Source organism: Loxodonta africana, chromosome 16 (assembly GCF_030014295.1).
Source record: "Loxodonta africana isolate mLoxAfr1 chromosome 16, mLoxAfr1.hap2, whole genome shotgun sequence".
Classification (NCBI taxonomy): domain Eukaryota; kingdom Metazoa; phylum Chordata; class Mammalia; order Proboscidea; family Elephantidae; genus Loxodonta; species Loxodonta africana.
In genome coordinates, this window is record NC_087357.1 from 14,275,080 (window position 1) to 14,289,086 (window position 14,007).

Below are 14,007 nucleotides of genomic sequence, written 5' to 3' on the forward strand. Positions count from 1 at the left end.
CTGGGTCTTACTCTCTTACATTTCTGGCACCAGCACGAGGCTGGGATCTTAACTCAATAACTGTTTGCTGCACTTCAGCGAATTGCATGGATTGGATTGAATGGTATTTCTCTCTTGGGGGATGAGGTCCTCTCTGAGTGGGGGTTGAAGAGAGAAAAAGGGAATAATGACCTGATCGAGCCGACCTGGTGATTAAGAGGAAGACAGATGTGGAATCAGATTGCCCTCACCTTCCAGACTGGGCTAACTGGGAGCTTCTGAGCAGCTTCACTTTAGAGTGGAAAGGGCTTACCCTTGCAATGCAGCCCTTTCTCAAGAGCTGGCCCCATCTCCTTCTTTCTGTTGAGGACAGCCAAGTTCAACACGTGGGAGGAAGAGACACAGACACACACATGTCACACAGGCAGCTCAATGTGCCCGGCTCCCAGCAAGACCCAGCTGAAAGGATCAAAGGCTGCACATGACCAGCAGTGACAAATTTATGAAGTCCCGTCATCCACATGAAAACATTGCGTATTTTAATCCACCCGGTGGAAATAAATCAATCTCAAGTTTCTGTAGAAGGGATCGCGAGTCAGCTTCCCTTCTCCGTGAAGATGTAAGGGATCTGGTTAAAGCCATTTTTACATATTTGAAGAATTGAGATTTTCTTAGTGATTGAGGTATCTAAACATAACTTCGTGTCCCCTCTTTCACAAAAAGTCCTGAACATCTAGCTTTCAATGAATATATAAGTTTTGTTATTGCGCTCAGATTTACAAACAAAATTGTTGGCACAGCGCAGCCTGTGGTAGGTGGGACAGACCACCCATAAGTATGCGTATGAAAGCCCAGTTGGAAAATCTCCTGTGTCAGCCAAAAGTGTGACTGCATTTCTAAAAACTTGGCTGTTCTCTTGGTGGTCGAAACACTGAACCTTTTTGTTCATTGAATGTTGAAAAAACAAGTACACCAAAGACTGCCTTTTCCTAAATGGTTTCAAACTCCTAGCTATTTTTGACTCTTTTTCTCTCAGGGCTTGAGAACACTCAACAAATGAGAATCAGAGACGTTTTATTGTTTCATGTGTACATAAGAAATTTCAGGCCACGGCCAACAAGTCTTGGCCCATTTGCCCGCAATGCAGCTTCGAGTGAGGCCTTGTTGTGCCTGTCTCCACTGTCAGAGGTGGGTGCTGAATGTCTTCACTTCCTGGGGAGGTGGAAGAGAGACTTGGCATTGGATGGGAGGGAAGGGAAGTGGGATCTTTCATCCTGGGGAGTCCCTTGTGCAAGATGGCTGACCCAGGCCTTAAGCATGGGCTGTGGTTTTGAAATAGAGAAGCCGTGTCTCCAAATTAAGAGAGAACCAATGGCTGTAATTTCATGAGCTGGCTGCTTCTGACCAACTGGGGTAAAAAAGGGTGCTATCCAACTGGGGAAACACTTGGTGGTGTAGTGATTAAGAGCTATGGATGCTAACCAAGAGGTCGGCAGTTCAAATCCACCAGACACTCCTTGGAAACCGTATGAGGCTTTTCTACTCTGTCCTATGGAGCTGCTATGAGTCAGAATCTGCTGGATGGCAACGGGTTTTTTTTTTTTTTTTTAATCGAATTGGTGTGTGTGTGTGTATGCAGGTAATATAAAAAAAAATATATAGTTGACATATATTACATATGCATAGTACTTTATGTAAGGAGGCCTGGAGGCACAGTGGTTAAGTGATTGGCTGCTTACCTAAAGGTTGGTGGTTTGAACCTACCAGCTACTCCTCAGGAGAAAAGACCTGGATATCTGGTTTCCCTAAAGATTTTAGCCTAGGAAACCTTATGGGGCAGTTCTATTCTGTCATACAGGATTGCTATGAGTTGGAATCGACTTGATAGCACACAACAACAACAACAAATACTACATGTAGTGCTATATACGTATGTGGATATGTAATACTGTATGTTAGTTGTTGTCTAGTTGATTCTGACTCATGGTGATCTCATGTGTACAAAGTAGAACTGCCTCATAGGGTTTTCAAGGCTGTGACCTTTCGGAAGCAGATCGCCCAGCCTTACTTCTAAGAAGCCTCGCATGGGTTTAAACTGCCGGACATTTGGTTAGTAGTCCAGCATTTAACCGTTTGTGACTCCATGGATATAATATAATTGATATAATTTTTCTGCCACCTTTTATGTGTTTTTGTCATGACTCGGATAGACTAAAAAATATTTTTTGAACTAAGTTTGTTTTAAATGAAAAAATAACTACACATAACCCAATGCCGTCGAGTTAACTACACATACAAAGTACAAAAGGCAATTCAATAAATAAAAACTCTCTCTTTCATCCTGGATACCCATATCCTCTCTCCATGGCAACCACTGCTAACAGTTATTTTTTAAGTGACTCTTCCAGAGAAGGTCACACACACACACACACACACACACACACACACACACCCTTCAAATCACAAAACCAAACCAAATGGGAGCATACTGTACTGTTGACTTTTCTTCTCTTACTGATTTATTTTGGGGATCCATCCAAGTTCATCTACTTTTTTCTTTTTAATGGCCATGTGGTGTTCCATTTGTTTGGATATCTGAAATTTAATGAACCATTAATGAAATGGCGGCCATTTCTAGCCTTTTGTTACAATAAACAGCACTCTAATCTTCCATGTGCAAATATATCTGTAGGAGAAACTCCTAGAAATGGCTTATTTGTGTCAATGGGTATATGTATTGAAATTTATTATTACTATTAACATCACTGTTGTTGTTATCATCCTATTTTTCACAGGTGTCCAAAGAGGTCGTTCTAGTTTGCTCTCCCACCAGTGGGGCCCAAGGGTGTCTGTTCTGTTATTTCTTCAATCTTTGTTAATCTGCAGATGAAAGATGCCTCATTAAATGTTAGGGTTTTTAAAGGCAGAGTCTTCATTCTTGTCCCATAGATATTACGATGCTGTAGAGATTAAACACCCTCTACCAGTTACCAGTTGCCGTCGAGTTGATTCCAACTCATGGCGACCCAGTGTGTGTCCGGGCAGAACAGTGCTCCATGGCATTTTCAATGGCTGATTTTTCAGAAGCAGATCACCAGGTCTTTCTTCCAAGGTGGCTCTGGGTGAACTCAAACCTCTAAACTTTCGGTTGGCAGCTGAGTGTTAACCATTGGCACCACCTCTTGGTGATCATTGAATCCAATCCCCTTGTGTTAAGATGAGGAAGAAAGGCTCAGTGCAGGGAGAGCCTGCCGCCCGGCGTCCCAGCCCCAGTGGAGAGCCAGGGCCGGTACAGCACTAACGTAGACTGTCGTAGCTGCGTAGCCACTGCTCCTGGCAAGCGACCTGGACCGACTGCTTGACTTCATCAATGAGCTAAAGTTGATGTATGATACTTCCGCATCGTCCACTGGTCTTGGAAATGTAGAACATATTTTTTTTTTATATAGGCAGAGTTTACCTTCGTGCATAAGAGGTGGTTTGATTCTTGACATTCCCCTGATGGAGGTAGCAAAACATCCATCCTGACCATCTGGGAGAATTTTTAAAAGGTTCTCCCAGAAGAAGTCATGCCTCCCTTTATTGTCTCAAAGGATATGGGTGTAAGCAGGGGCGGATTACCCAGTAAACAAGGTAAGCAGAGTTTAGTTTTGCTTATTTCCTAATCTATAATGAACTACTTCCTAATCTGTAGGGAATGATTTCACCCGTGTGAAATTTTTGACTCCTGCTTACCTCGTTTACTGAGTAATCCATCCCTGTCAGGGATTGTAAATTTGAAAAAAGTTTTGATTCTGTAGGAAGGTGCTGTGGGATTTGGAGAGAGACAGATGGCAGCCATACCTAAAAGCAGAATCTTTGATGTGGTGAAAAAATGTGGAATTGTTCACTACAGATGATCTGGTAAGTAAGGTAAGCACTGTGCTTACCTTGCTTATTGGATTATCCACCCCTGGGTGTAAAGTGTGATATGTGAGTGTAAGGTGTGGTGTATAAATGTAAGGTGTGATGTATGAGTGTAATGTGTGGTATATGAACGTAAAGTGTGATTTATGAGTCTACAGTGTGGTATATGAGTGTAAGGTGTGGTGTATGAATGTAAGGTGTGGTATATGAGTGTAAGGTGTGGTGTATGAGTGTAAGGTGTGGTGTATGAGTGTAAGGTGTGGTGTATGACCATAAGATGCGGTGTATGAGTATAAGGTGCAAATTATTGACAGTAGCTCCTTCCTAGGGGAGGGAGAGGAGAGGAAGACAGGGGCAGAGTGAGCAGGGAAGGCTGATGGCTCCCAGCGCATGGGTCAGAATCAGACTGACAAGGATTCTAGTACTGTCCTCTCCTTCTAGCATCATCACTTTGGTCAAGCTACCTATTTTCTCTAAGGCTTCATTTCCCATTTGCTAAAATAGAGATAATTACTATACAGTATCTACCTTTTGGAAACCTCTTAAGGTTCACTGTCTCACCAAAGAAAAACAGCACTCTACAGGAAGGCAGATGTATGCTGTCCCCGAAAGCCCAAGCCCTCTCTCGGCTGTGGTGAGCCAGCTCTTGGGGCCTTAGATGAGTGGGTGGTGTTTAGAGCCTCATCTCCTACAAAGAGCCTGGGAAATGGGCTGCAGGGTTTATCCTGACTTCAGCAGAGCCAAGCCCAGAGTCCTTTGGGTCCATACACAGGGGAGCATTGCTCTAAGCCTGACTGACAAGCTCCACTCACGTGTAATTTCAGAAGCTGGGCACCCTTGCAGAGGAAGCCCATGTGACAATCAAACAGGCCTCTGGAAGGCCATTTGGGGGTAAACAGTGCTTCTCTAGACTGTAGAATGCCAAATAGGAACTATTTCCCTCTAGTAACTGAAATCTAAATTATAAATGAGGCTCAGCCCCTCTTTTCTCTCCTGTAGTAATGCTATAGTCTGGGGTTCTCATTCCCGAGTTTCTGAAGCTGGCAGTTGGTTGTCGCTCTTGGCTTTGGATGTACAAAGAATGTATGTGTGTGTGTTTATCCCTTCTTATTATCATTCTCTTCTTACCCACAGAGGGACTGGTTTCTGGGATACCTACTGGTTTGTAGAGTAGGTAGAGGACACATCCTATGAGACTAGGTTGCTGGTTAGTATTTTTATAACCTGTGTACTTTTTGGCCTCCTCACAAAAACATCAGGTCTTCCTGATAGGGCAAAACTGATGCTACATCTGCTCTTCCACTAGGAAAGATTCAAAGTCAAGATTACTTATATGAAGACCACTATTATAAGATCTTGAGAAATAGTATAAACTGAGAAGAACACATACTTTTGTGGTTACGAGGTGGGGAGGGAGGGAGGGTGGGAGAGGGTTATTTACGATTAGTTAGTAGATAAAAACTACTTTAGGTGAAGGGAAGGACAATACTCAATACAGGGAAGGTCAGCTCAACTGGGCTGGACCAAAAGCAAAGAAGTTTCTGGGATAAACTGAATGCTTCAAAGGTCAGCGGAGCAAGGGTGGGGGTTTGGGGACTAGGGCTTAAGGGGACTTCTAAGTCAATTGGCAAAATCATTCTATTATGAAAACATTCTGCATCCCACTTTGAAATGTGGCATCTGGGGTCTTAAATGCTAACAAGTGGCCATCTAAGATGTATCAGTTGGTCTCAACCCACCTGGATCAAAGGAGAATGAAGAACACCAAGGGCACAAGGTAATTTTGAGCCCAAGAGACAGAAAGGGCCACATGAACTAGAGACTTACATCATCCTGAGACCAGAAGAACTACATGGTGCCCGGCCACAACCGATGACTGCCCTGACAGGGAGCACAACAGAGAACCCCTGAGGGAGCAGGAGAACAGTGGGATGCAGACCCCAAATTCTCATAAAAAGACCAGACTTAATGGTCTGACTGAGACTAGAGGAATCCCGGCGGTCATGGTCCCCAAATCTTCTGTTGGCCCAGGACAGGAACCATTCCCGAAGACAACTCATCAGACATGGAAGGGACTGGACAATGGGTGGGAGAGAGATGCTGACGAAGAGTGAGCTACTTGTATCAGGTGGACACTTGAGACTGTGTTGGCATCTCCCGTCTGGAGGGGAGATGGGAGGGTAGAGAGGGTTAGAAATTGGCAAAACGGTCACGAAAGGAGAGACTGGAAGGAGGGAGCGGGCTGACTTGTTAGGGGGAGAGTAAGTGGGAGTATAGAGTAAGGTGTATATAAGCTTATATGTGACAGACTGACTTGATTTGTAAACTTTCACTTAAAGCACAATAAAAATTATTAAAAAAAAAAGTTTATTTATATGAGCAGTAGCCCCCTTTTCACCTCATTTCTGTTACATGTTCTTCCAATTTGGTCGCACTCCCTGTCTCCCGACAACCAGGGCTCTGCCCGGGCTTTTAAGCCATGTTCCAAGCACCTTGAGAAACAACACACACACATCCATAGGAAATCTGTAGGAGGAGAATCAACACTTGTTTTACCAAGACAATGTAAGCTGCATGAGCTGGTGGTTAGGAGGCCTGGGCTATAGAGCTGGTGGCCATGCCCCACAGTGACTTGTTGTCTTTCTGGTCCTGTTTACTCATCTGCATTACAAGGGCATTGGAGCTGAAGATTTAGATTTGGCATTGGAGCCTGTCCAACACTCCAATTGAGATATAGCTGAATTCTAACTCCCTACTGGTGTTTATTTGCTCCTTGTGTTTTCCCAGCTTTTTGTTTGTTTTTTTCTTTCCCCTTTTGGAGATTCATAAAACAAAATAAAAGAAGAAAATGACAACCATTTTATTTCCACCATCCCAAACTAATAACTTAGCATACATGCCTCCAGAATTTCTGTTTCCAACTGCCTTCTTAAAAAATCATGCTATTGACAACTGTAAATGTGAAACATGCTCATTTTAAACAAAACCCATATACTGCCAAACAGTACAAAGGTGAAAGTTAAAAACAAATAAACACCAAATCGTACCCTCCAGAAATAAGCATTCTTAACATTAAGCAAATGTCATTTCTTCCATAAATACACATAAAAGTATTGATAGACCTATCAGGTAGATGGATAGAAACACTTTAAAAAGATGAATTTATGCTATAATACCCTTTTGATAATAAATTGTTAAATTTAATTTTATTTGAATTTAAGAGAAGAAAACCTGAGCTGAAATTGAAGATTTGTTGTACCTTATAAAAGATTATTTTCTAATAGTATAAACTGAGAAGAACACATTCTTTTGTGGTTACGAGGCGGGGAGGGAGGGAGGGTGGGAGAGGGTTATTTAGTAGATAAATAGTAGAGGAGAGTAGTATTTAGTAGAGGTGATTAGTTAGTAGATAAAAACTACTTTAGGTGAAGGGAAGGACAATACTCAATACAGGGAAGGTCAGCTCAACTGGACTGGACCAAAAGCAAAGAAGTTTCTGGGATAAACTGAATGCTTCAAAGGTCAGCGGAGCAAGGGTGGGGGTTTGGGGACTAGGGCTTAAGGGGACTTCTAAGTCAATTGGCAAAATCATTCTATTATGAAAACATTCTGCATCCCACTTTGAAATGTGGCATCTGGGGTCTTAAATGCTAACGAGTGACCGTCTAAGATGCATCAATTGGTCTCAACCCACCTGGATCAAAGGAGAATGAAGAACACCAAGGGCACAAGGTAATTTTGAGCCCAAGAGACAGAAAGGGCCACATGAACTAGAGACTTACATCATCCTGAGACCAGAAGAACTACATGGTGCCCGGCCACAACCGATGACTGCCCTGACAGGGAGCACAACAGAGAACTCCTGAGGGAGCAGGAGATCAGTGTGATGCAGACCCCAAATTCTCATAAAAAGACCAGACTTAATGGTCTGACTGAGACTAGAAGAATCCTAGCGGTCATGGTCCCCAAACCTTCTGTTGGCCCAGGACAGGAACCATTCCCGAAGACAACTCATCAGACATGGAAGGGACTGGACAATGGGTGGGAGAGAGATGCTGACGAAGAGTGAGCTACTTGTATCAGGTGGACACTTGAGACTGTGTTGGCATCTCCTGTCTGGAGGGGAGATGGGAGGGTAGAGAGAGTTAGAAACTGGCAAAACGGTCACGAAAGGAGAGACTGGAAGGAGGGAGCGGGCTGACTTGTTAGGGGGAGAGTAAATGGGAGTATGTAGTAAGGTGTATATAAGCTTATATGTGACAGACTGACTTGATTTGTAAACTTTCACTTAAAGCACAATAAAAATTATTTTTTTAAAAAAGATTATTTTCTAATAGAATTCTCTACAGTTAAAATTTTTTTTTTTCTTTTAGCTCATGAAAAAAGAATGTATTAACTCATGTAATGTGGAAGTCCTAGGCGGTGGTGGTAGTTCTACATGCAGCTGATTCCAAGGATGACAATGAGATTATTGGGTCTCTCCCCTGCACTAATAGCTCTTGCTCTGCTTTCTTCTGGGTTTGGTTCATGCTCAGGTCAGCTTTCTCCATGTGGTAATAAACATGGCTGTTGGCAGCCTCAGACTCACATCGTCCTACAAATGTAGAGATCTTGAAATTGTTAAGAAGATGTAGTCATTACAGCTTCTATGTTTCATTACTTGGTTCAATTTTAGAAATATTCACCTGACTTCCTGCTCTAAAAGATAAAAACATGAGCATTCTCATACTTCTTCCCTATCTCCTCCTGCTAGATACCAATTGTGGGTAATTAATATGTTTCCATTGTCAAGATTGATGCCCTTCACTTTTAGCATTATAATTCCCATAGCTGTCTAGTGTTGGTTCAACAGGTACATGGATTTCGTGCTCATCACCTATCATTTTGCTGTGGCTCTTCATTTCTGGCGTCACTATTTTGATTTATCACTAACCGGTTGGATTTTGTTGTCAAGCAGCTTTATCTAAAAGTGTTCAGTATAGCTGTATGCATAAAAGCTTTTCGTGTCTGAGATGCCTCCATTTTGTTTTCATACTTGAATGGTGTCTTGGGTAGGTAAAATTTTCTTGGGACATACTTTCCTTTGTTTGTTTGTTTTCATTGTGCTTTAAGTGAAAGTTCACAGTTCAAGTTAGCTTCTCATACAAAAATTCATACTCACATCGTTATGTGACCCTAGTTGTTCTTTCTATAACGTGACAGCATACTCCTCCCCTCCACCCCATATTTCCCGCGTCCATTCAACCAGCTCCTGTCCCTCTCTGCCTTCCCATCTCACCTCCAGACAGGATCTTCCCATTTAGTCTCATGTATCTGCTTGAGCTAAGTAGCACACTCTTCATAAGTATCATTTTATGTCTTATAGTCTAGTCTAATCTTTGTCTGAAGTGGTGGCTTCAGGAATGGTTTTAGTTTTGGGCTAACAGAGAGTCTGGGGGCCATGTCTTCTGGGGTCCCTACAGTCTCAGTTAGACCATTAAGTCTGGTCTTTTTACTCAAATTTGAATTCTGCATCCCGCTTTTCTCCTGTTCTCTCAGGGACTCTCTGTTGTATTCCCTATCAGGACGGTCATTTGTGGTAGCCAGGCACCATCTAGTTCTTCTGGTCTCAGGCTGAAGGAATCTCTGGTTTATGTGGCCCTTTCTGTCTCTTGGGGTCATATTTTCCTTGTGTCTTTGGTGTTCTTCATTCTCCTTTGCTCCAGGTGGGCTGGGACCAATTGATGCATCTTAGATGGCCTCTTGTTAGCTTTTAAGACCCCAGATGCCACTCACCAAAGTGGGATGCAGAACAATTTCTTAATAAACTTTGTTACGCCAATTGGCCTATAGGGACATATTTTCTTTCCCTTAGGCATTTGTCACTGTGCCAATGAATTCTGGTGTTGAATTTTGCAAAGTAGAGTTCTGAGGCCAATCTGATTCTCTCCCCCTTACAGGTCCCCCTCCCCACCTTTTTGCTTAAAGAATTATTTATCCTTTAAGTTTAATAAAAATATGTATTAATGTTAGATACTCTCTTTCAAATTTTCCTGGAACACTGTATGTTTTTTCAGTCAGTGGATTTGGGTCTTTCTACTTTTAGGGACATTTTCATATGCTACTTATCTAAATACATGTCTTTATTTTCAGTTGTATTCTGTATTATGGGGAACCAATTATGTTTTTGTTGGACTCGTTTTTTCTTCTGTATATACTAGCTTTTTTTTTTCTCATTGCTTTAAAGTCTTTGTGATTTTTTAAACATCTGCATGTAGGTTGAATATCTCAAACCTTGATAACAGTAATAAGAGTTTATATATTTCTGTGTATTTACCATTTCCAGTGGTCTTCATTTCTTTGTAATTTCTAGTGTCCATCTAGTGTTGTTTCTCCTTAACCTAAAGAAATTTCTTTAGCATTTCTTGTAGATCATATCTGCTTGCAACACATTTTCTCAGATTTTGCTTATCTGAATATATCCTTATTTTGCCTTCATTTTTGAAGAAAACCCCCAAAAAGCCTCGCTAAATGTAGAATTCTGGATTGACAGGTTTTTTCCTTTCTCCCCTCCTTCCTTCCTTTTTTTCATACTTTCTTTCATCACTTTAAAGATGATGCATCATTGTCATCTGGCCTTTATTCTTGCTGATAAGGAGTCCGTAGTCATTCAAACATTATTCCTTTGCATGAAATGTGTTTTCTCCTGGCTTCTTTTAAGATTTTCTCTATTTTGGGTTTAGAAGTTTAAATATGGTAAGTCTAGGTTGGGGTTTTTTCACCTATGTTTATCATTCTTGGGCTTTGCTGAGTTTCTTGACTTGGCAGGCTAATTTTTTTTTTTTTTAGTCAATTTGGGGGAAAATTTGGCCATTACTTCCCCAAGTATTTTGTCTTCCCTATTCTTCCTTTTTTCTCCTTCTAAATCTATAATTATACATGTATGTTACTCTATTTGATATTTTCACACAGGTCATTCAATTTCTAATTTTTTCTCTGTTCTTCAAATTGAATGATTTCATTGATCTATCTTCTTTTTCCATTTACAATCTGCTTTAAGTACACTGAATGCATTTTTTACTTCATATATTGTATTTTTGAATCTAGGATTTTAATTTGATTTCATGTTTCTGCTGGGATTCTCCATCTTTTCACTATGACCATGAGTGTTTTTTTTGTTTTTTTAATTCCTTAAAAATATCTATAGTAACATTTATGTTGTTGTTGTTATTAGGTGTGACCGAGTTAGTTCCAACTCATAGTGATCCTATGTACAACAGAACGAAACACGGCCCGGTGCTCTGCCATCCTCACAATCGTTCTTATGCTTAAGCCCATTGTTGCAACCACTGTGTCAATCCATCTCATTGAGAGTCTTCTTCTTTTTTACTGACCCTCTAGTTTACCAAGCATTATATCCTTCTCCAGGGACTGATCCCTCCTGACAACATGTCCAAAGTATGTGAGATGTAGTCTCTCCATCCTTGCTTCTAAGGAGCATTCTGGTTGTACTTCTTCCAAGATGGATTTGTTTGTTCTTTTGGCAGTCCGTGGTATATTCAATATTCTTCTCCAACACCACAATTCAAAGGTGTCAATTCTTCTTCAGTCTTCCTTATTCATCACCCAGCTTTCACATGCATACGATGCGGTTGAAAATACCACGGCTTGGGTCAGGCACATCTTAGTCTTCAAGGTGACGTCTTTGCTTTTCAAGACTTTAAAGAGTTCTTTTGCAGAAGATTTGCCCAATGCAATACGTCTTTCGATTTCTCGACTGCTGTTTCCACAGTGTTGATTATGGATCCAACTAAAATGAAATCCTTGACAACATCAATCTTTTCTCCGTTTATCATGGTGTTGCTTGTTGGTCCACTTGTGAGGATTTTTGTTTTCTTTATGTTGAGGTATAATCCATGCTGAAGGCTGTGGTTTTGATCTTCATTAGTAAGTGCTTCAAGTCCTCTTCACTTTCAGCAAGCAAGGTAGTATCATCTGCATAATGCAGGTTGTTAATGAGTCTTTCTCCAATCCTGATGCCCCATTCTTCTTCATGTAGTCCAGTTTCTCAGATTATTTGCTCAGCATACAGATTGAATAGGTATGGCGAAAGGATACAACCCTGAAACACACCTTCCCTGACTTTAAACCACACAGTATCCTCTTGTTCTGTTCGAACCACTGCCTCTTGATGTATGTACAGGTTCCTCAGGAGCACAATTAAGTGTTCTGAAATTCCCATTCTTCATAATGCTATCCATTATTTGTTATGATCCACAGAGTCAAATGCCTTTGTATACTCAACGTTGTTGTTGTTGTTAGGTGCCTTTGAGTCGGTTCCAACTCATAGCGACCATACACACAACAGAACAAAACATTGGTCCTGCGCCATCCTTACAATCATTGTTATGCTGGAGTTCATTTTTGCAGCTACTGTGTCAGTCCACCTCATTGAGGGTCTTCTTTTCCGCTGACTCTGTACTCTGCCAAGCATGATGTCCTTCTCCAGGGACTGAGCCCTCCTGACAACACGTCCAAAGTATATAAGACGCAGCCTCTCTATCCTTGCTTCTAAGGAGCATTCTGGTTGTACTTCCTCTAAGACACGTTTGTTCGTTCTTTTGGCAGTCTGTGGTATATTCAATATTCTTTGCCAACACCACAATTCAAAGTCATCAACTCTTCTTCGGTCTTCCTTATTCATTGTCCAGCTTTCACATGCATATGATGCGATTGAAAATACCATGGCTCGGGTCAGGCGCACCTTAGTCTTCAGGATGACATCTTTGTACAACACTTTGAAGAGGTCGTTTGCAGCAGATTTGCCCAATGCAATGCGTCTTTTGATTTCTTGACTGCTGCTTCCATGGCTGTTGATTGTGGATCCAAGTAAAATGAAATCCTTGACAACTTCAATCTTTTCTCCGTTTATCATCATGTTGCTCACTGGTCCAGTTGTGAGGGTTTTTGTTTTCTTTATGTTGAGGTGCAATCCATACTGAAGGCTGTGGTTTTGATCTTCATTAGTAAGTGCTTCAAGTCGTCTTCACTTTCAGCAAGCAAGGTTGTGTCATCTGCATAATGTGGGTTGTTAATGAGTCTTCCTCCAATCCTGATGCCCTGTTATTCTTCACATAGTCCAGCTTCTTGGATTATTTGCTCAGCATACAGATTGAATAGGAATGGTGAAAGAATACAACCCTGACACAAACCTTTCCTGACTTTAAACCAATCAGTATGCCCTCGTTCTGTCCGAACTGCCTCTTGATCTATGTAAAGGTTCCTCATGAGCACAATTAAGTGTTCCGGAATTCCCATTCTTCCCAATGTTATCCATAATTTGTTATGATCCACACAGTTGAATGCCTTTGCATAGTCAATAAAACACAGGTAAACATCTTTCTGGTATTCTCTGTTTTCAGCCGGGATCCATCTGACATCAGCAATGATATCCCTGGTTCCACGTCCTCTTCTGAAACCTGCCTGAATTTCTGGCAGTTCCCTGTCAATATACTGCTGCAGCTAGTTTTGAATGATCTTCAGCAAAATTTTGCTTACGTGTGATATTAATGGTATTGTTCTATCATTTCCACATTCGGTTGGGTCACCTTTCTTGGAAATAGGCATAAGTATGGATCTCTTCCAGTTAGTTGGCCAGGAAGCTGTCTTCAATACTTCTTGGCATAGACGAGTGAGCACCTCCAGCACTGCATCTGTTTGTTGAAACATCTCAATTGGTATTCCGTCAATTCCTGGAGCTTTGTTTTTTGCCAATGGCTTCAGTGCAGCTTGGGCTTCTTCCTTCAGTACCTGCTCATATGATACCTCCTAAAATGGTTGAATGTTGAACAATTCTTTTTGGCATAGTGATTCTGTTTATTTCTTCCATCTTGCTTTGATGCTTCCTGAGTTGTTTAATTTTTTTCTCATAGAATCTTTCATTATTGCAACTTAAGGCTTGAATTTTTTCTTCAGTTCTCACAACTTGAGAACTGCTGAATGCATTCTTCCCTTCTGGTTTTCCATCTCCAGGTTTTGCACATCTCATTTTAGTACTTTATTTTGTCTTCTCGAGCCACCCTTTGAAATCTTCTGTTCAACTCTTTTACTTCATCATTTCTTCCTTTTGCTTTAGCTTCTTGA